Below are 21831 nucleotides of genomic sequence, written 5' to 3' on the forward strand. Positions count from 1 at the left end.
TTTCTTATTCTTTTGCATGTTTGTCACACAAAATGTTTCTGATCATCAAACACATTTAACCATTAGTCAAATATAACACAAGTAAACACAAAATGCAGTTTGTAAATGGTGTTTTTTATTATTTAGGGAGAAAAAAAAATCCAAACCTACATAGCCCTGTGTGAAAAAGTAATTGCCCCCTGAACCTAATAACTGGTTGGGCCACCCTTAGCAGCAATAACTGCAATCAAGCGTTTGCGATAACTTGCAATGAGTCTTTTACAGCGCTCTGGAGGAATTTTGGCCCACTCATCTTTGCAAAATTGTTGTAATTCAGCTTTATTTGAGGGTTTTCTAGCATGAACCGCCTTTTTAAGGTCATGCCATAGCATCTCAATTGGATTCAGGTCAGGACTTTGACTGGGCCACTCCAAAGTCTTCATTTTGTTTTTCTTCAGCCATTCAGAGGTGGATTTGCTGGTGTGTTTTGGGTCATTGTCCTGTTGCAGCACCCAAGATCGCTTCAGCTTGAGTTGACGAACAGATGGCCGGACATTCTCCTTCAGGATTTTTTGGTAGACAGTAGAATTCATGGTTCCATCTATCACAGCAAGCCTTCCAGGTCCTGAAGCAGCAAAACAACGCCAGACCATCACACTACCACCAGCATATTTTACTGTTGGTATGATGTTCTTTTTCTGAAATGCTGTGTTCCTTTTATGCCAGATGTAACGGGACATTTGCCTTCCAAAAAGTTCAACTTTTGACTCATCAGTCCACAAGGTATTTTCCCCAAAAGTCTTGGCAATCATTGAGATGTTTCTTAGCAAAATTGAGACGAGCCCTAATGTTCTTTTTGCTTAACAGTGGTTTGCGTCTTGGAAATCTGCCATGCAGGCCGTTTTTGCCCAGTCTCTTTCTTATGGTGGAGTCGTGAACACTGACCTTAATTGAGACAAGTGAGGCCTGCAGTTCTTTAGACATTGTCCTGGGGTCTTTTGTGACCTCTCGGATGAGTCGTCTCTGCGCTCTTGGGGTAATTTTGGTCGGCCGGCCACTCCTGGGAGGGTTCACCACTGTTCCATGTTTTTGCCATTTGTGGATAATGGCTCTCACTGTGGTTCGCTGGAGTCCCAAAGCTTTAGAAATGGCTTTATAACCTTTACCAGACTGATAGATCTCAATTACTTCTGTTCTCATTTGTTCCTGAATTTCTTTGGATCTTGGCATGATGTCTAGCTTTTGAGGTGCTTTTGGTCTACTTCTCTGTGTCAGGCAGCTCCTATTTAAGTGATTTCTTGATTGAAACAGGTGTGGCAGTAATCAGGCCTGGGGGTGGCTACGGAAATTGAACTCAGGTGTGATACACCACAGTTAGGTTATTTTTTAACAAGGGGGCAATTACTTTTTCACACAGGGCCATGTAGGTTTGGATTTTTTTTCTCCCTAAATAATAAAAACCATCATTTAAAAACTGCATTTTGTGTTTCCTTGTGTTATATTTGACTAATGGTTAAATGTGTTTGATGATCAGAAACATTTTGTGACAAACATGCAAAAGAATAAGAAATCAGGAAGGGGGCAAATAGTTTTTCACACCACTGGAAGTAAAGGCAATGACAGTTTGTTTGTCTTTCTCTGCTTTAAGCCCCTCAGTGAGCCCACCAATCACAGCTGTTAGTGGATTAGGAGGGATTGGGACCCCAAGGCTGTCTGAAAGACATTTCAATAGTTTGGTCCAGAATGATGTTCATTTGGTACACGCGGCCCAAAACATGTGGCCCAGTGAGGCTGGAGCTCGATTGCAATGTTCGCAGGTTTGATTTTGCCCTGGAAACATTCTGGACAATTTTAAACAAGAGCGATGCGCTCGATATATAATTTTAAGTTGAATAATTCTATTCTTTGTGCATATGGAGCTGGAGTGAATTCTCTGCATGGCTGCCTTCCACTCCTTTTCTGAGATGTTGAGTATGAGATCCTTGTCCCACTGTACTCTGGGATCTTTGAAAGGGAGGGACTGTAAAATGATTTTATATATTATGGAGATGCTGTCTGAGTCCTCGAGACTGATTCATATTTTTTCCAGCATAGAGGTAGGTGGGAGGTGAGGAAATTTGGGCAGCTTCTGTTTAACAAACTTTCTAATCTGAAGGTAGTGAAAGAAATGTGTTGCTGGAAGGTTCAATTTGGAGTGTAATTGTTTGTAGGATGCAAAGACATTGTCTATGTACAGATCTCTAAATAATTGAATCCCAAATGTTATCCAGACATTAAAAACTGCTTACGTTTGAGAGGGTGGATAAAGGTGGCTCTCGTGCAGAGGTGCCACAGATAAAAGCTTCTCTGTCTTGAAGTGTTTCCTACATTGGCTCCATATTTTGAGTGAGTGAAGCACAATTAGCATATCGGCGATGACTCATATTCACTGGGGTACAAAGCAAGGAACATACAGACGTGCTGCAGGATTTTATTTTTATTGCGGACCAGGCCTGTTTGTGTTCATCTATTTGTGTCCAGGTTTTTATAGCTTGTATGTTCGCTGCCCAGTAATAAATCTGAAACTTAGGTAGAGCTGTGCCACCTTCTGCCTTAGGTATTTGTAGGGTTGCCCTTTGGATGCGTAGATGTTTGGAATTCCAAATAAATGAGGTTATGGTTGAATCTAATTTGTTAAAAAATATTTATTGATGTATATTGGAATGTTTTGAAATAAAAAGAGAAGCTTAGGGAGGATATTCATTATAACAACGTTAATTCTTCCAGCTAGAGTGAGATGGAGGGTTGACCATCTATGCAAGTCTTGCTTAATTCTTTCCATGCAGACAGCAAAATTTTCTTAATAAAGAGCTTTATGTTTATTTGTGATGTTTACCCCTCTGTATCTGTTTACTGATCTGCAATGATAAAAGGAAGGTGTCCAATCTGATATTGTGTGCTTGAGAAAGATCGCACTTTTAGTCAAATTAATCTTGAGTCCAGAGATCTTTAGAAATTCTGTTAGTGCTGTTAGGACTGCAGGCTCACTGTTTTGTGGTCTGATATCTACAGCACCATATCATCTGCATAGAGAGAGAGAGATTGTCTGTTCAAGTCCTTCTCTAATAATCTCCTCTATCTCATAATCATTTGTGATTTCAGCGTTGATATATTCTCGCTCCCCTTCACTGTTCCTCATACTCCTCACCTCCTCCTTCTCTTTTCTTTTACTACTAAACAATTAAAGAATCTCTTTAGGGCGTCTTCACCTTTTCTGCAGTATTTCTCTCCAACTAGCCTTCCTGATATCCTCTTTAACTGCTGCTCTCATTTATTCTATGGTTCATACTGGAGTTACTGGTCTTGTATGTTATTTGTGTTATTAACACATTCATGACTGTCATTCCTGTCAAAGTCACTTCACCTTCCAGTCAGAACCTCATAAGGCCCTGTTGATGTCCTCTAGCACCCCCTTTGGCTTGCATGTCTGGTCCTGACTTGGCACCCCACTCACTACACTCTACACGGTACGTTCTGATGGGACTTGCAGCAAACAGCCCAATAAAAGTGAGGATGCATTGACTGAGAAGTCACCAGCACTTTGCTCCCTTAGGATGTCCCATTGTGGACCTCAGCAGCCCAGTGTGATGGAAGAGCATCTCATCAAGCACATCTCCTGATCTCAACGGCACACTTGATGTGTAAGAAAAACAGCTGATGCCTTACCTGGGTCGCCCGATTGGTAGTGCTGTGGTGGATCTGCCTTCTTCGCTCTAACTGGGGTCCTCAGCTCTCTGGGGGCTTTTTATTGCTTCAAAGAGGTGTGGAGCTCATGATGTTGGTTTGCTTTTCACATGTGATGTGTCAACATGAACATCCTGGAGGAGGACTTCACTTCCAGTAAATCCTGAATGCTTTCTCAAGTGGGGGGGTGTTTTTGGGTTTTCATCCTGGATGAGCGAGTGATTCGCTTCCACTGAATTATTTGCAATTCCATTGAATGGGTTATATGTTTTATATTGTTGGTGGGCACAGCCCTCTTATTAAACTTTAAATAGTTTGTTTCATGTTGTCTCTTTGCATTTGGATAAATTGTAATTGATTCTGCTTCACCAAGCGATCAGTAAATAATCTGAACAATGGCATCTCTAGACATGTCACAGTTTGGGCACCAGGCCAGTCAGCAGGTTCACCAGATTGATCAAACACTTCTGATCCTACCTGCAACCATCATTTAAGAGAATTGTGTGAATAAGAAAGTGCACCCCCTGCATTCAGCACCTGCTGTCACCACATTTGACATGTGACACTCTTTAAGTGCCTTCACATAAAAGGAATCCACACAGCAGCTCTCCGACTCTTGGACTTTGTGGAACTTTCTGGTGTCTGCAGCCTTCTTGGAGTCAGCCATTCCAAACTCTCCAGGTCTTTTTTTAAACATTCTTTTGTGACTTTGGACAATCGACTGTCAGTTCAGTGCTCTCAGTGTGACAGCTGGCCTTGGGGGCTGCACTGGTGTTTCGGTGTCCATCGTGAAATTCACGGCTGACTCAATGCCAAGGAGCAGCAAAGCAGGTCCATGTCATATGGAATATGCCATGTTGTGCAGATCCATTGGTGACTTGTCTGCTCTTCATTGGGGATGTGGAGGGGAGATCAGAATACCTGCAGGAGAACCAATGTAGACACGAGGAGAACAGGCACATGCCTCAGTGACCAAGAATCTGCACAGGATTTAAAGCCAGGATGCAGAATCATTACTCCGTATGTCAATCTTAATTTCATAAAAGGACTTTAGGAGGCCCAGGGGGTTTTATGGGGCAGCACTGACTCCTAGGCATCAATTCTGGGCATCTGGATGTTCTTTGCCAAGATGCTTCAGTTCAGACTTGACCAGGCTTGTCATCTCGGTATAAAGTTGGGTCCTTCCTGGTCCTTGCATCTCATGGAGACTGAAATCACTTCAGGGGACGATTAAAATGAGGGCTGCACTGACATTTCCCAGCATTCCTTTCAACTCAATGATTGCCACATCCAGCCTTTGCAAGTTACTTGTCTGGTTTGGTCACCTTTATCTATTGAACTGATTTGAAATGAGGATCAGACTTCAATGTGTTCACATGTGGTTTAAGACCACAGCACTTTTCTGGGATTCGGATTTCATCTTCACCAACCATCACATCCTGTGCCCATGAAATGTCTCATCCTGACTTACTGTCACCATGCCACTGGGGCCTGAGCCATAAGCATGTCTTCTTTAGCACATTGACAAACTGTTTTACCACAAACTGCACACTTTCATGACTGACAAACTCACTTTTGCTTGGAGAGACTCTGGGGGTCTCTTTGTTTCATGAGATTCTTCTCTACTGCCATATCCAGAAGTGACATGTGACAGCTTCTTTAATTTGGGACACCACTTCACCAAATCCCACATGTCCGTGTGTTTGATCATCTTCAGTTTATTTAGAGATGAACGAGGACTCGTGTGAGGCTCTGTGACTTAGTGGCACTAGGTGACAAACTGGTGACATGTAGAAAAGACACTTGTCATGATTTGCGTGACACAGATTGTCCCGAGTTGGAGCATCTTGTGCCATTTTTAAATATTGTGTGAAGTCTTTAAGTGTAGGGGCAGGAGAAGGACATACAATGCATACCCACAAATGTGCCGTCTGTGTTAGTATTTGAATCTCGCACTTTTAACCACAATAACAGCTTTAAGTCTGTGGCTAACTTTGTGTCACCTTAATACCTCGATAGACAGAATTGAAAGGCACTATATAACATATGGGCAGATGTACGGATTTGAAAGATAGTGTGTAATATGTAGGTGGGTAGGTGGGAAGACGTGACTGGCACCGAATGATAGATGGCAGTGAAGGGCACCATAGAACAGAAAGATGGATGCGCAGACAGGTAGGTTCTCTTAGTTCATCTGCTAAACAAACACCACAGAGCTCAGCGTGGACACAAATCTAAAACACCAAGTGCAGACCCCACAAGTTCAGGACCCCAAATTGTACTCACAGTACCCCAAGTGTATATTTAATGCAGAGAGTCTCTAAATGAAAATCACAGCGGTGCCAATGTATCTGGCACACTGACCAGGGTGAACACAGACAAGAGTGAAGAGTCTGATGTCTGCAGACCCCAGCAGCACCCCCCGGCCCACCTCGGTGACTACACGACCAGAGATCATGGAGAGGCCGAGCATCCTTGGTCATAATGGCATGGCATGGATCATGGACTATCTTACAGACAGACCTCAGAATGTGCGTCTCGGGAACTGCAGGTCTGACATTGTGGTCAGCAGCACAGGAGCGCCGCAGGGGACTCAAGCCACCTACACCTGAGCACCAGCAAAACCAAGGAGCTGATGATGGATTTTAGGAGGACCAGGCCCCTCATGGACCCCATGATCATCAGAGGTGACTGTGGGCAGAGGGTGCAGACCTATAAATACCTGGGAGTGCAGCTGGATGATAAACTGGACTGGACTGCCAATACTGATGATCTGTTCAAGAGAGGACAAAGCCAACTGTACTTCCTTAGAAGGCTGGCATCCTTCAACATCTGCAATAAGATGATGCAGATGTTCTATCAGACGGTTGTGGTGAGCGCCCTCTTCTACGCGGTGGTGTGCTGGGGAGGCAGCATAAAGAAGAGGGACGCCTCACGCCTGGACAAACTGGTGAGGAAGGCAGGCTCTATTGTAGGCACAGAGCTGGACAGTTTAACATCTGTGGCAGAGCGACGGGCGCTGAGCAGACTCCTGTCAATCATGGAGAATCCACCGCATCCACTGAAGAGGATCATCTCCAGACAGAAGAGGGATCATCTCCAGACAGAAGAGCAGCTGCAGCAACAGACTGCTGTCACCGTCCTTCTCCACTGACAGACTGAGGAGACCCCACACTGTGCGACTCTTCAATTCCACCGGGGGGGTAAACATTAATATTATACAAAGTTATTGTATGTCTGTATACCTGCATTGTTATCTCTCTTTAATTTAATATTGTTATTATTAGTATGCTGCTGCTGGAGTATGTGAATTTAATAAAGTATCTATCTATCTATCTATCTATCTATCTATCTATCTATCTATCTATCTATCTATCTATCTATCTATCTATCTATCTATCTATCTATCTATCTATCTATCTATCTATCTATCTATCTATCTATCTATCTATCTATCTATCTATCTATCATGGCCTCATCCTCTTGTCTGTCATTTCCTTCAATCATCAGATGTTACTCTTCTCAGTAGACCACAGCACAGTGGTCATCATGGACAGGTAGAACATCGCTAGCCACCATATTATTAAAGGACCTGAGCCTCCTCAACATGAAGATCCAGCTCTGGGCCTTTTCTGGGGTTTGGTGGCCAAACTCATTGACAGCTGGTCAGATGGATGTCCACCTTCTTCTGGATTACGTTTAGTTGTAGATGGCTCTCCCTGCACCACATGAGACCCTTTTTATATTGGGGATGTCCACCAGCAGGCCAGACACCTCAAGCTGGGTGCCTGCAGTTTTCCTCTCAGAACTTTTGTTTTTCTTGCTTTATGATTTTTTATGCAAATTTAAATTTTATTTGAAATTCATCCATGTGGACCTCCTTTGATGTGCAGGGTCCTCATTGGCCAAGTGCTGGCACTTCCGTCTCCTCTGGTCTGTCAGGTGTCTGGGATGGCGAAATTCACCCATTTGTCAAAAAGAGCAGCTTGAGACTGTCCTGTTGACTTCGGCACAATTAGGGCTTCATGCCCACCCAGTCTACATGGCAAGCTCAGTGGCCTCCTCATTTGATTGGTCACACACACCACCCATATCACAGATGTTTGATTTCCATGCCCACTGCTGCCCACTCCTCCTCCTCCTTCTTCTTTTATTTACATCAGAAATATTTGAATTTTCAAATGTTGATTAAAGGAAGTTCACAGTCAGGGACCTTCAGCCGTGAAGTCTGTCACCAAAGCGGGTCTGATTTGCATAATAAGTGACTCGAGTGCCAAAGACAGGCAGACATTATGGGTGGGCTGAAGGTAAATAGCAACACAACAAGAGCTGGCAAAGGGCAGCAGAACATCAGGCCACAAACCCAAAGTATGTCACATTACATCATCAGCATGTGTGTGCACTGTAACAGTAGAAATACATGTGTGGTACTGACCCTCGTAAAGGCGCTATATAACTGAGAGGTGGCACCATTTACACAAAAACAAAAACTCTAACTTACTAAAAAGCCGACAAAGTATTGAAAAAGCAGTGACTGAAAAAAATTAATAAAAGACATACACAGGAGACACGATCAGAGGGAGAACATCACAATAAACCCCTGGCATGTTTTTGGCACAATCTTTGCCCGCTCAATCTGGGGTCCTGCTCTGACACTTTCCCACTGCCAGTATGTGCCACCACTAACTTTTCTCCTGTCCTTTTATCTCTTGCCACCCTTTCTGCCCACCTGCTCAGCATTTATGCCATCTCAGTTTGTGACATCAGTGGGAGTAGGATAAGGAGTTGCCTTTAAATCCCACCATGGCACTACTTCTGGGGTCAAAGGCAGACTTCTAAAGGCCCGGCCAACTGTGCCCTTGTTGTGGTGTCTCAGATTATTGCACCCCCTGAGTCCCATCTTGTCTTTAAGAGGAGAAGCCCTGAAGAGCTGCGGTACACTGCCACCTGGTGTCCTGGCGGAGCGATTCTCCTCATCGGTCTATCAGCCCTTGTCCTCTCATTGTTGCGCTCTCTTTGCACAGTTTGGGTTTTCTGGTCCTGGCGTCATGTTGGGAGGATCTTCTTGCGAAACATTTGATGTGTTACAGTGTGGAGCAGTAGAAGTGAGCCCCCGGTGTAGGGGGGATGTCATAAGACTTGATAGTTTGTGTGGAGCTCTTCTTCACTCAGCACCCTCCACATCTTTGATGGTGTTAATGATTGGCAACGTGCTGGACCCCATCACAGAGTCTGACCAAAGGTGTAACCCACAGCTAGATAAGAACAAGAGCCCCCCGACATGTAAACACCCCACATGGGTACAAGCGGGTGACACGCTCAGCTAACCTTCATGCAGGTGCCAGTGACCCCTGTTGGCTAGAGGGAGTAATGCAGTTCATCTGGAGCTTAGCACTGAATTCAACTGGTGGACCCTACAAGAAGCAAGGTGAGTGTGTGACCCTGTGACTCAGGGTGCCATTTTATATCACAGCAGTACAGAATACTAACACCCCGAATACACAAACCACTCACAATAAGAAATAAGCCTAATCAGGGCTGGAAGGAGGTGTTGGGGGGTCTGGAGATACTGAGGGGCATCACAAGGGGTGAGTGACTGCAGATGGTAAGAATCTGGACCTGAACAACAAACACCCTGTGAGACTTTGGTTTGGAGCTCGTTGTCACACACGTGCACATGGGAGGGAGCTAAGGGCCTGAACAGAAGTAATTCCATGGCAGACCAGGAGGTGGCGTAGTGCACTGACTCTCTCTCTCTCTCTCTCTCTCTCTCTCTCTCTCTCTCTCACTTCTCTGCAGACCAGTTATAGGAAGTCCCGCCTGGCCCTGATGATGTCACTTCCTCCGCTCTCCTTTAAAGCTGCCATCTTTGTGCCAGCCAATCCCTTCTGTTTTGGACTCAAACCTGCACACAACTCTACACCATTGAACCCAATTTTGCATCCAGGTAACGACATACGGTGGCTGCCCGACACCTTTTGATGGCTCTTGTCTATTCTTGTCTAACAGGCAGCTGTGAGCCGTTCATCTTCACTTGTATTGAGGTGTGGCGTTTGTCTGGATGGCTGCACAGATGCCATTGACACTCACCTGCTTCTCCTTACCTTGCATGTCTGTGCCAATGCTGTGCAACACGTGAATCATTTTCACTTTACATCCAGGAAACTTCACCACAATGTCACAAACAAATGTGCTACATGTTGAAGTTACAAACTTAAGAGAATATTTGCTGAGCATAACTGTGTGTGGCATGAAGCAAGAAAACAGGGAGACAAGCAATAAAACACGAAGATATCAGCCTGTAGAAAACAATATGCCAGGGGAACAGGAGAGACTGAGGAGTGAAGGAGGACTCGGTGACAGCGGATTAGGATGACAAGCAGCCAAAGGGGACATGGCACAGATTAGGGGCCACGCAGTCTAAATGAGCGCTTGACTTGGGTGGCATCTGGAGGTGGACGAGGACTTTAACTGTGTAAACATTCACGGGTGGCACACATTATTTATTAATAATAATTGTTTATTATTGGGTGGCAGGCGAGTGCAGTTCTACGGTTTGACCGGCGGGGCACTCATCAGATTTCAGCCTGTGATAACGGTACGAAACTTTGTACATCAAATCTTTTGTCATAAACTTTATTTTTAGTTTCACTGATCAACACAATATAAATAAGGCGCCTGAATTTTGTATTTGCTAAAATAAACGTAAATTGCACAATAAATAGAAAACCACAAAATCAGTTCATTCTAATTTCAAACACAGACGTCTCCCTTTTATTTATGACGGCACAAAGCAAATCAGTTTAAGCTGCACTTTGTCCGCTGTCTCCAACAGAGAAGCCTTGATGTCCTTTAGGGTTTTCAAAGTGAATTCACGCCATCAGAACAAGGACCTCTGCACACTCCTCCTACACGCAGGGCCATCCACAGAGTTGGACCTTGAGATGTTTCTTCTCCTCACATCGCTGACACACAATCCTCCTGAGCGAAAGTCCTGCGAGTGTCGAGAACAGGAGACAAAGTGACATCAGGCAGATCGTCTATGATCTTATAAAAGTGACGGATGTGCGCAGTGAGACGCCTGTGCTTATAATCCTGAAGTGCAATCCGAGACAGGAGACAAGCGCGCAATGTGAACTTCTTCTGCATTTCCAAGTTTATCAGACAAATCCACCTGATGAAGCAGGATGGCGGCACAGCGCTCGGCACACCGCTTGTATCGGCGGATTCAGATTATCAGTCAGCTCCGTGTGCTCACATGACCTCAAACAGTAATGGTTCATTGGTTTACACTCAAATGACTTGTATAAAATGAAAGTCTCTTCTGTTCTGTTCTGGCTCTTCTTATACCTGTGAGTTGTGCCACCACCCGTGAAATTTCTCTGCATATCACAACTGTCCATTCTGGTGGCTTACAGGACATCTGCTGACGTCTTGGTCATCTCGTAGCCATCTTTCAGTACATTATGTTGTTCACATGACCTTTATTTGGCTTTCTAATGTGCTTGAAGACGTTTATTAACCCGTTATGTTATTTCTTTAAGTTGAATGCTATGTTATGCTTGCCCTAAAGTTATTCTTCAACATTCCCCCCCTTTGGGACTTCTTAAAGTCGCAATAAAACTGTAAGGACTGTTTTCCTTCTGGTATTCCTAACCTGTATAAAACACGTGTGTATACACCCCCCCAAACACACACCTTTGGGGCTAAAAAGAAGGAAAAGATCCCTGGCGAGATGAATTTGGGGAATAACAGAAATCAGTGAAAATCATTAATACCTAAGATAAATCAAATAAAGCAATAAAAGCTAATAAAGTCAATAAAAGTAATCATAGAAAATCAAAGTCAAACGATAACACGTATCAAAGTCCTTTTTCTTCATCTGAGTATGTTGTCATTACATGGCTTCCACTGTAAATCTCAGGTTTAGGTCTCATAACCTCTAAGTATGATGATTAAACATTGGCATCTATTTGATTTCCTTCTTATCATCCAACAAACATTAGCTTTCTTAGTTCAGAGAAGTGTACTTAGTCCTATATTTGTCAAATATGATCAGATAATTTAATTTTATCATTGGTGGTGACACAGACGACACAAGTATTTACCTGAGAACTTCAAAATGTTACCAATGATGTATAACAATGGCCAGAGGTCAGAGTCCCCACACAAACAACCACACTCAGCCTCCTAACCCCAAAGTTGCCCCACTTTACACCCAGCGGTGGTCTTCAATTATGTCATCACCTTTGTTGCATAAAGCACACAGCTATTTTGCTGAAAGTAGGTGTCAATCCTCCCTTCAGAAGATGTCAGCACTACTCTCATTAATGCAAGCCACTGGCCTCATGTCACGGTCACATTCAAATTACAAAGGTTGTACCCAAGCCTCTTATTGATGTTAAAGTCTTCTGCCACCAGCTGGGGTCCTTAGTTTGTATCTGAGCTTTCCACTTTCACAAACTGCACACTCATTTCTCTTGTGCTGAATTATTACTTTGTTTTGCTATCTTTTATATTACTTAGGCCCACAAAGCCATACTATTAATTTTTTGTCCCATATTTTCGCCAACTACTTCTGCTAATATGGCCTTAAATACCCCAGTTCCTAAAATCACTGTCAGCACTATCCCACAAACTTCATTTTCCTAATATTGTGTTCTACAAACCCTGTATCTAATTTATCAAGTTTAAATCTTAAAACCCAATATCTTACAATTTGTGTCGTAATGTTGCTTCCAATCAGGCCCGGCCTTAGGCATAGGCGAAGTAGGCGACCGCCTAGGCCCCCGGCATCCTGGGGGCCCCGAAACATCTCCTTGGTCTAATTTTCATGCATTTCGCAGAGCTTCCAGGGGGGCTCCGCCCCCCTCAGGGGGCCCCTGGACCCCCCTTTCGCCTAGGGCCCCATAATACCTGAGACCGGGCCTGCTTCCAATCCTAACACAAAGTTGCTAATGCATTAATATTCACTTTTGTTCCATCCTTCTGTACCAATTACTTTTACACAATAAAATTCACATCCTTCATGAAAACAATAGTCAAACAAATGGTACATTATTCTTGTTTCAAGTGTCTTTAAGTTTATCATCCCCTTTACATTAATAGATTTAAACATTCTGTCCTGAGTGTCCTACTCCTGAAGCACTTGACTGTCCCTTATGTTTGCTACCATTTCTCATAGTTAGTGAATTTCCCTTTATGTTAAACTCTATTATTCATTCTATAATTAAAATCAATAACCAAGAAAGCTTCAATTGGACCGACTTTCAACTGGCAATGCTGCAGGTTCTAATAATCTTTTGTTAAATTTTGATTAACAGTCCAAATTAAATACAAACATTAATCCTTGGGTGGCGCAGTGGGTAGCGCTGCTGCCTCGCAGTTGGGAGATCTGGGGACCTGGGTTCGCTTCCCGGGTCCTCCCTGCGTGGAGTTTGCATGTTCTCCCCGTGTCTGCGTGGGTTTCCTCCCACAGTCCAAAGACATGCAGGTTAGGTGGATTGGCGATTCTAAATTGGCCCTAGTGTGTGCTTGGTGTGTGGGTGTGTGTCCTGTGGTGGGTTGGCACCCTGCCCAGGATTGGTTCCTGCCTTGTGCCCTGTGTTGGCTGGGATTTGCTCCAGCAGACCCCCATGACCCTGTGTTCGGATTCAGCGGGTTGGTAAACGGATGGATGGACATTAATCCTTAATTATTTTCGCCCACCAAATATCAACAGACTTTCTAGAAACATCTATCCAAAAATATGAACTCTTTACATGCTGACCATGTTATGCTAATCACATTTTCTAAACTTGTTCAGTTATAGTGTCACACTTACTATACAGGTTCAACTCAACACAATTTACATTCATAGTAATTGTGCGGTATGTCCATTAATTAAACAATTGTCACAAATATTCAGTGAATACATGGTGCCTATGACCAGGAGCTCATTAGCCTTGCTGTGCTTTCAGATCATACAATCCATAAACCCAGGGTTCAAATCTCCCTTGAAGGACGTTGCCGTAGAAGAACAGGGACGAGGGTGCGATTCTGACTCTTAGGGGAAAGAAGAATTCAAGGATTTGGTCAGCAACTGTCATGAAATGTCAAACGAGTGGACGGACTGTAAGGCAAATCAAGGAGAGTTAAAGTGGGCTCAGCAAACACATAGAAGCCTGCACAGTAAAAGTGTGAATCAGGTCTTGGGGTCCGATACCCCAAAGCAAAGGATATCAACATCTGGAGCTCTTGATCTGATGAATGGGGCTCTGGTCTGGACACCATGCAGGTTGCCCTTCAAGATTTCAATAAGTCAGCTGACACACACACACACTCATCGGCAGCATTTGTCTCCTTTACAGTTTTTAATTATCGAAGCATATTTTTCTCCTAAGACTTGATCAGGGTCTGAACGAAAGAGGTTTTATACTTTTGTATACATTTTTATAAGCAAAGTGAAGACGTTTTCATTTTACCAAATATTACACATTTTCTAAACTCAATTAACCTGAACAAACTCGGAGCTCTGTATCAGACAATTTGAAATTTGTATGCACGATATATTTTCGTCAAAAAGGCGGTTTAATATGAATACATTTCCCATTCCCATTTCTTGGGCACTTTTCCAAACACACGGCGCGTTCTTTCAGCTCGTTTGAAGCGTTTTAAACACACCTGCCGCCATTCCTGTCACTCGCCCTCTCGACTTCTCCTACTCGCTATGTGCTCTCATCTCACTTTTACTGTTTATATCTCAGCACTTTAGTGTCAATTCTAACCGATCCCCCTGTTAGTATTCTGTACTGCTGTGATATAAAATGGCACCCTGAGTCACAGCGTCACACACTCACCTTGCTTCTTGTAGGGTTCACCTGTTGAATTCAGTGGTGAGCTCCAGGTGAACTGCATTACTCCCTCTAGCCAACAGGGGTCACTGGCACCTGCATGAAGGTTAGCTGAGCGTGTCACCCGGTTGTACCCATGTGGGGTGTTTACATGTCGGGGGGCTCTTGTTCTTATCTAGCTGTGGGTTACACCTTTGGTCAGTCTCTGTGATGGGGTCCAGCACGTTGCCAATCATTAACACCATCAAAGATGTGGAGGGTGCTGAGTGAAGAAGAGCTCCACACTTAGACTGTCAAGTCTTATGACATCCCCCCTACACTGGGGGCTCACTTCTACTGCTCCACACTCTAACACATCAAATGTTTGGCAAGAAGTGCATCCCAACATGATGCCAGGGCCAGAAAACCCAAACTGTGCAAAGAGAGCGCAACAATGAGAGGACAAGGGCTGATAGACCAATGAGGAGAATCGCTCCGCCAGGACACCAGGTGGCAGTGTAGCTCAGCTCTTCAGGGCTTCTCCTCTTAAAGACAAGATGGGACTCAGGGGGTGCAATAACCTGAGACACCACAACAAGGGCACAGTTGGCCGGGCCTTTAGAAGTCTGCCTTTGACCCCAGAAGTAGTGCCATGGTGGGATTTAAAGGCAACTCCTTATCCCAGTCCCACTGATGTCACAAACTGAGATGGCATAAATGCTGAGCAGGTGGGCAGAAAGGGTGGCAAGAGATAAAAGGACAGGAGACAAGTTAGTGGTGGCACATACTGGCAGTGGGAAAGTGTTCGAGCAGGACCCCAGATTGAGTGGGCAAAGATTGTGCCAAAAACATGCCAGGGGTTTATTGTGATGTTCTCCCTCTGATCGTGTCTCCTGTGTATGTTTTTTATTAATTTTTTTCAGTCACTGCTTTTTCAATATTTTGTCGGCTTTTTAGTAAGTTAGAGTTGTTGTTTTTGTGTAAATGGTGCCACCTCTCAGTTATATAGCGCCTTTACGAGGGTCAGTACCACACATGTATTTCTACTGTTACAGTGCACACACATTCTGGTGACGTAATGTGACACACTTTGGGTTTGTGGCCTGATGTTCTGCTGCCCTTTGCCAGCTCTTGTTGTGTTGCTATTTACCTTCAGCCCACCCATAATCTCTGCCTGCCTTCGGCACTCGAGTCACTTATTATGCAAATCAGACCCGCTTTGGTGACAGACTTCACGGCTGAAGGTCCCTGACTGTGAACTTCCTTTAATCAACATTTGAAAATTCAAATATTTCTGATGTAAATAAAAGAAGAAGGAGGAGGAGGAGTGGGCAGCAGTGGGCATAGAAATCAAACATCTGAGATACAGGTGGTGTGTGTGACCAATCAAATGAGGAGACCACTGAACTCACCATGTAGACTGGGTGGGCATGAAGTCTTCATTGTGCTAAAGACAGTCTCAAGCTGCTCTGTTTGACAAATGGGTGGACTTCGTCATCCCAGACTCCTGACAGACCAAAGGAGAAGGAAGTGCCAACACTTGGCCAATGAGGACCCTGCACTTCAAAGGAGGTCCAGATGGATGAATTTCAAATAAATTTTAATTTGCATAAAAATACCATAAAGCAAGAAAAACAAAAGTTCTGAGAGGAAAACTGCAGGCACCCACTTTGAGGTGTCTGGCCTGTTGGTGGACATCCCCAATATAAAAAGGGTCTCATGTGGTGCAGGGAGAGCCATCTACAACTAAACATAATCCAGAAGAAGGTGGACATCCATCTGACCAGCTGACACTGAGTTTGGCCACCAAACCCCAGAAAAGGCCCAGAGCTGGATCGTCATGTTGAGGAGGCTCAGGTCCTTTAATAATATGATGGCTAGCGATGTTCTACCTGTCCATGATGACCACTGTGCTGTGGTCTACTGAGAAGAGTAACATCTGATGATTGAAAGAAATGGCACAGGAGGAGGCCATTATGACCAACGCTGCTCGGCCTCTCCATGATCTCTGGTCGTGTAGTCACCGAGGTGGGCCGGGGGGTGCTGCTGGGGTCTGCAGACATCAGACTCTTCACTCTGTGTCTGTGTTCACCCTGGTCAGTGTGCCAGGTACATTGGCACCGCTGTGATTTTCATTTAGAGACTCTCTGCATTAAACATGCACTTGGGGTACTGTGAGTACAATTTGGGGTCCTGAACTTGTGGGGTCTGCACTTGGTGTTTTAGAGTTGTGTCCACGCTGAGCTCTGTGGTGTTTGTTTAGCAGATGAACTAAGAGAACCTACCTGTCTGCGCATCCATCTTTCTGTTCTATGGTGCCCTTCATTGCCATCTATCATTTGGTGCCAGTCATGTCTGCCCACCTACCTACCTACATATTACACACTATCTTTCAAATCCATACGTCTTCCCATATGTTATATAGTGCCTTTCAATTCTGTCTATCGAGGTATTAAGGTGACACAAAGTTAGCCAAAGACTTAAAGCTGTTATTGTGGTTAAAAGTGCGAGATTCTAATACTAACACAGACGGCACATTTGTGGGTATGCATTGTATGTCCTTCTCCTGCCCCTACACTTAAAGACCTCACACAATATTTGAAAATGGCACAAGATGCTCCAACTTGGGTCAATCTGTGTCACGCAAATCATGACAAGTGTCTCTTCTACATGTCACCAGCTTGTCACCTATTGCCACCAAGTCACAGAGCCTCACACAAGTCCTCGTTCATCTCTAAATAAACTGAAGATGATCAAACACACGGACATGTGGGATTTGGTGAAGTGGTGTCCCAAATTAAAGAAGCTGTCACATGTCACTTCTGGATGTGGCAGTGGAGAAGAATCTCATGAAACAAAGAGACCCCCAGAGCCCCTCCAAGCAAACGTGAGTTTGTCAGTTATGAAAGTGTGCAGTTTGTGGTAAAACAGTGTCAATGTGCCAAAGAAGACATGCTTATGGCTCAGGCCCCAGTGACATGGTGACAGTAAGTCAGGATGAGACATTTCATGTGCACAGGATGTGAAGGTTAGTGAAGATGAAATCCGAATCCCAGAAAAGTGCTGTGATCTTAAATCACATGTGAACACGTGGAAGTCTGATCCTCATTTCAAATCAGTTCAATAGATAATGGTGACCAAACTGGACAAGTAATTTGGAAAGGCTGGATGTGGCAATCATTGAGTTGAAAGGAATGCTGGGAAATGTCAGTGCAGCCGTCGTTTTAATCGTCCCCTGAAGTGATTTCAGTCTCCATGAGATGCAAGGACCAGGAAGGACCCAACTTTATACGGAGATGACAAGCCTGGTCAAGTCTGAACTGAAGCATCTTGGCAAAGAACATCCAGATGCCCAGAATTGATGCCTAGGAGTCAGTGCTGCCCCATAAAACCCCCTGGGCCTCCTAAAGTCCTTTTATTAAATTAAGATTGACATATGGAGTGATGATCTTGCATCCTGGCTTTAAATCCTGTGCAGATTCTTGGTCACTGAGGCATGTGCCTGTTCTCCTCGTTTCTACATTGGGTCTCCTGCAGGTACTCTGATCTCCCCTCCACATCCCCAATGAAGAACAGACAAGTCACCAGTGGATCTGCACAACATGGCGTATTCCACATGACATGGACCTGCTTTGCTGCTCCTTGGCATTGAGTCAGCCATGAATTTCACGATGGTCACCAGCGTGGACAGCAGCCCCCAAGGCTGGCTGTCACACTGAGAGCACTGAACTGACAGCCGATTGTCCAAAGTCACAAAAGAATGTTTAAAAAAAAGACCTGGAGAGTTTGGAATGGCTGACTCCAAGAAGGCTGCAGACACCAGAAAGTTCCACAAAGTCCAAGAGTCGTAGAGCTGCTGTGTGGATTTCTCTTATGTGAAGGCACTGCTGAATGCAGGGGGTGCACTTTCTTATTCACACAATTTTCTTAAGTGAATAAGTTCAGCCCTTTCAGTGTTGCATGTCATGTCTGATTGCTTTGTTCCACTGTGAGCACTGAGATCAGATAAGATCAGGAGTGTTTGATCAATCTGGTGAACCTGCTGACTGGCTCCGTGCCCAAACTGTGCCATGTCCAGAGGTGCCATTTGTTCAGATACTGTTGACCTGGTGCAGGAGATGGAGTTAAATGTTTTCCTTTTGTTACTTCTCTATGCAAAGCAGAATTAATTAAAATAAATCCAAATGCGAAGAGACAACATGAAACAAACACTTTGAAGTTTAACAAGAGGGTGGCTGTGCCCACTGAAAACCCAAAAACACCCCCCACTTGAGAAAGCATTCAGGATTCACTGGAAGTGAAGTCCTCCTCCAGGATGTTCATGTTGACACATCACATGTGAAAAGCAAACCAACATCATGAGCCCCACACCTCTTTGAAGCAATAAAAAGCCCCCAGAGAGCTGAGGACCCCAGTTAGAGCGAAGAAGGCAGATCCACCACAGCACTACCAATCAGGTGACCCAGGTAAGGAATCAGCTGTTTTTCTTACACATCAAGTGTGCCGTTGAGATCAGGAGATGTGCTTGATGAGATGCTCTTCCATCACAATGGGCTGCTGAGGTCCACGACGGGACATCCTAAGGGAGCAAAGTGCTGGTGACTTCTCAGTCAATGCATCCTCACTTTGAAAGGGCTTTTCATTGCAAGTCCCATCAGAACGTACCGTGCAGAGTGTAGTGAGTGGGGTGCTGAGTCAGGACCAGACATGCAGGGGACATCAACAGGGCCATATAAAGATCTGACTGGAAGGTGAAGGCAAAGTGACTTTGGCAGGAAAGACACTCATGAATGTGTTAATAACACAAATAACATACAAGACCAGTAACTCCAGTATGAACCATAGAATAAATGAGAGCAGCAGTTAAAAAGGATATCAGGAAGGCTAGTTGGAGAGAAATACTGCAGAAAAGGTGAAGACGCCCTAAAGAGATTCTTTAATTGTTTAGTAGTAAAAGAAGGAGGTAAAGAGAATGAGGAAGAGTGAAGGGGAGCGAGAATATACCAACACTGAAATCACAAATGACTTGAACTTGCATTTTGTTGAAGCTTATACAGTTTGTGTGAAGAAGTCGATAACCTCACAGAAGTAACAGGGACTACTAAGGAGGTACTGAGAGATTTGGAAATTGTAGAGAGAAGAGCTGCCTGGGCTACCTGTGAATTTGTCACATCGCTCTGTGGCTGCACTCAGTGAAGAGAACTGTGGAGAAACAAACTGCCTTGTAATTAAAGAGGCTGAAATCGAACAAACCGCCAGGACAAAATCAGGCTTAAGGAGGCCAGCGAGTGCAGATAGAAACCCTTGACACATATTTTTAAAAATCTCTGCACACTCGAGTAATTCCTAAAGACGAGTGGCTGGTGAATATCATGAAGGGTGTACGAGCCGAGCCAGTGAGCTTAATGTACTCCGCAGGTAAATTAATGGAGGGGATTATTAAGGAGAAGATCAAGCGACACATGAAGGAAGTGTTAGGGGACAGTCGGCATGGCTTCAGACGAGGAAGGTCGCGTTTCAGTAATATGAGCAACTAAAGGATACGATCAGAGAGGTGACAAAGTTTATTATTTATGTTCATTTTCAGAAGGCTTTGAATAAAGTAACCCATGAAAGGTTGGTGATCAAACCAGAAGAAGTGGGGGATTCAGGGTGCAGTGCATAGTTGGGTACAAAATTGTCTCAAACACAGGAAGGAGTGGGTGAAGGAGAAGGGAAATGTCACAGAATGAGTGGATGTTAAAAGTGGCGTCCAGCAGGGGGCAGCACTGGGGCCGCTGCTCTTTTTAATTTACATATCGATCTGATAAGAATGCAGTCGACGAGCAGGCGATACTCGCACCCGTTTGCAAAGGTCTGTGTCAGCTTAACAAGAACGTTTGACAGTTACATCAGGAGTGGCGTCTGTGGCGGTCGCTTAGCAAACTCAAGGGGATTAAGACGTTCTGAAGGCCTTCAGTGTCTCAAGAACGTCTCATGGATTTGGCCAGGCTGAGGACTGCGGCAGACATTGCTGGATGATTGTGGCTGATGCAGTCAGTTGAGATTTTTCACAAAATTAAAGGCAAGGAAAGTGTAAATTTAAGGGGACACTTAGCCTTTGTTTCACTTTGTTAGCCCTTGTAGAATCTGGAGTACTAATACAAATCTGAGTTTTCTTTGTCGTGATCTCATATAAAGAACCTAAACCTTCTTTTCACTCTTTACGATGTAAGGAAGGAGTATCGGTGTGGTGTTCCTGCTGCGTTCAGTAGATGGCAGTATGCTTGGAAGAAAGGGACGGTAAAGGAAGGGAGAAGATCAATGTGAGGGGTAAGAGGGCCATTTTGGTGTTGAGGTTGAGTTTTTGAATCACAGCATTTAAAAAGACGTACTGCGCGCTGCTTGAGCGGACTGAACACACAACAATAGGGACATAAGGCCTCAAATACAGAAAGTCAACGCAGCGCCGCACATTCTACACTTTTATTATCTTTATGTTTAAAAGCACAGCAGATAAAAACACGATGGCTAATGAGCAGGAAAGGCGTCCTCATAACATTTTTCAAACACTTCATAAAATTCCTCATAGAGGGCCTTCCTGTCAGGAAAATAAAATGGTGACCCAGCGAGACACAAAATATTTGAAAACAAACTCAAAAAGCTGAGCTCTGCATAGTCTGAAGCCCTAAACTGATGAAAACATTGAAGAAATACGCAGAATAATCACAGAGAACGATTACAAACTGCTGCTGTGTATTTTTTGGTTCACTGTATTGACTCCCAAGGGGAAGTTGACATTTTGTGTGACCTTTGCAGGTCAGAGTGCAGAGTGCAGGGTCAGCCATCGTATGGCACCTCTGGAGTACCAGTCAGGTTAAGGTCCTCCTTCAAGGGCCCACTGGAGTAGGATCCCTTCTGGCACAATGGCCACCATCCTGATAGCAGCGCAGATCCTCAGCCACAGAGCCACCAGTCCGCTCTACGAGGACATCGACGGGGTCTTTGTTGTCTGCTGCGTCTTCCTTTTTTACGTCATCTTGTCTCTATCTCTGCACCACTTTTCTATTATCTCTGCTGTCCATTGTCAAATGCCGTTTAGATTCGATCTCACGTGAAGCGGTGTTGTACTATTTAGGGACAGGCCATCTGTTCAAGAATTTATTAAATGTACTAGGGGGCTCTGCCCCCTGCTCGCTTCGCTTGCCAACCCCTGATGCTGGGTAACCCGAAATACATTGATGTATGTATGAGATATATTGGAGTGTAAAGGTGTAGATGACGAACAAAGGAAATAAAGAACCCATAGCATGGCACATTAGAAAGATTTGGTTGCATT

The 21831-nt window shown here is 44.3% G+C and overlaps 2 protein-coding genes across 14 annotated transcripts in view; one reads left to right on the forward strand and one right to left on the reverse strand.

Annotated features, from left to right (window-relative positions):
• LOC114657054 (lactose-binding lectin l-2-like) overlaps window positions 1-21831 on the reverse strand; it is a 561576-nt gene that overhangs the window by 368172 nt on the left and 171573 nt on the right. The window lies entirely within an intron of this gene.
• Window positions 1-21831, forward strand: part of LOC114657053 (lectin-like) — a 207074-nt gene that overhangs the window by 173070 nt on the left and 12173 nt on the right. Inside the window, exon 1 of one of the 11 annotated variants that reach the window (XM_028808796.2) lies at window positions 18876-18979. The exons of the other annotated variants lie outside the window; for them this stretch is intronic. The gene's annotated coding sequence lies outside the window, so the exon portion shown is untranslated. Of the gene's footprint in view, window positions 1-18875; window positions 18980-21831 lie in introns of those variants that run through there. 11 annotated transcript variants of the gene reach the window in all.

Source organism: Erpetoichthys calabaricus, chromosome 9 (assembly GCF_900747795.2).
Source record: "Erpetoichthys calabaricus chromosome 9, fErpCal1.3, whole genome shotgun sequence".
NCBI lineage: Eukaryota > Metazoa > Chordata > Cladistia > Polypteriformes > Polypteridae > Erpetoichthys > Erpetoichthys calabaricus.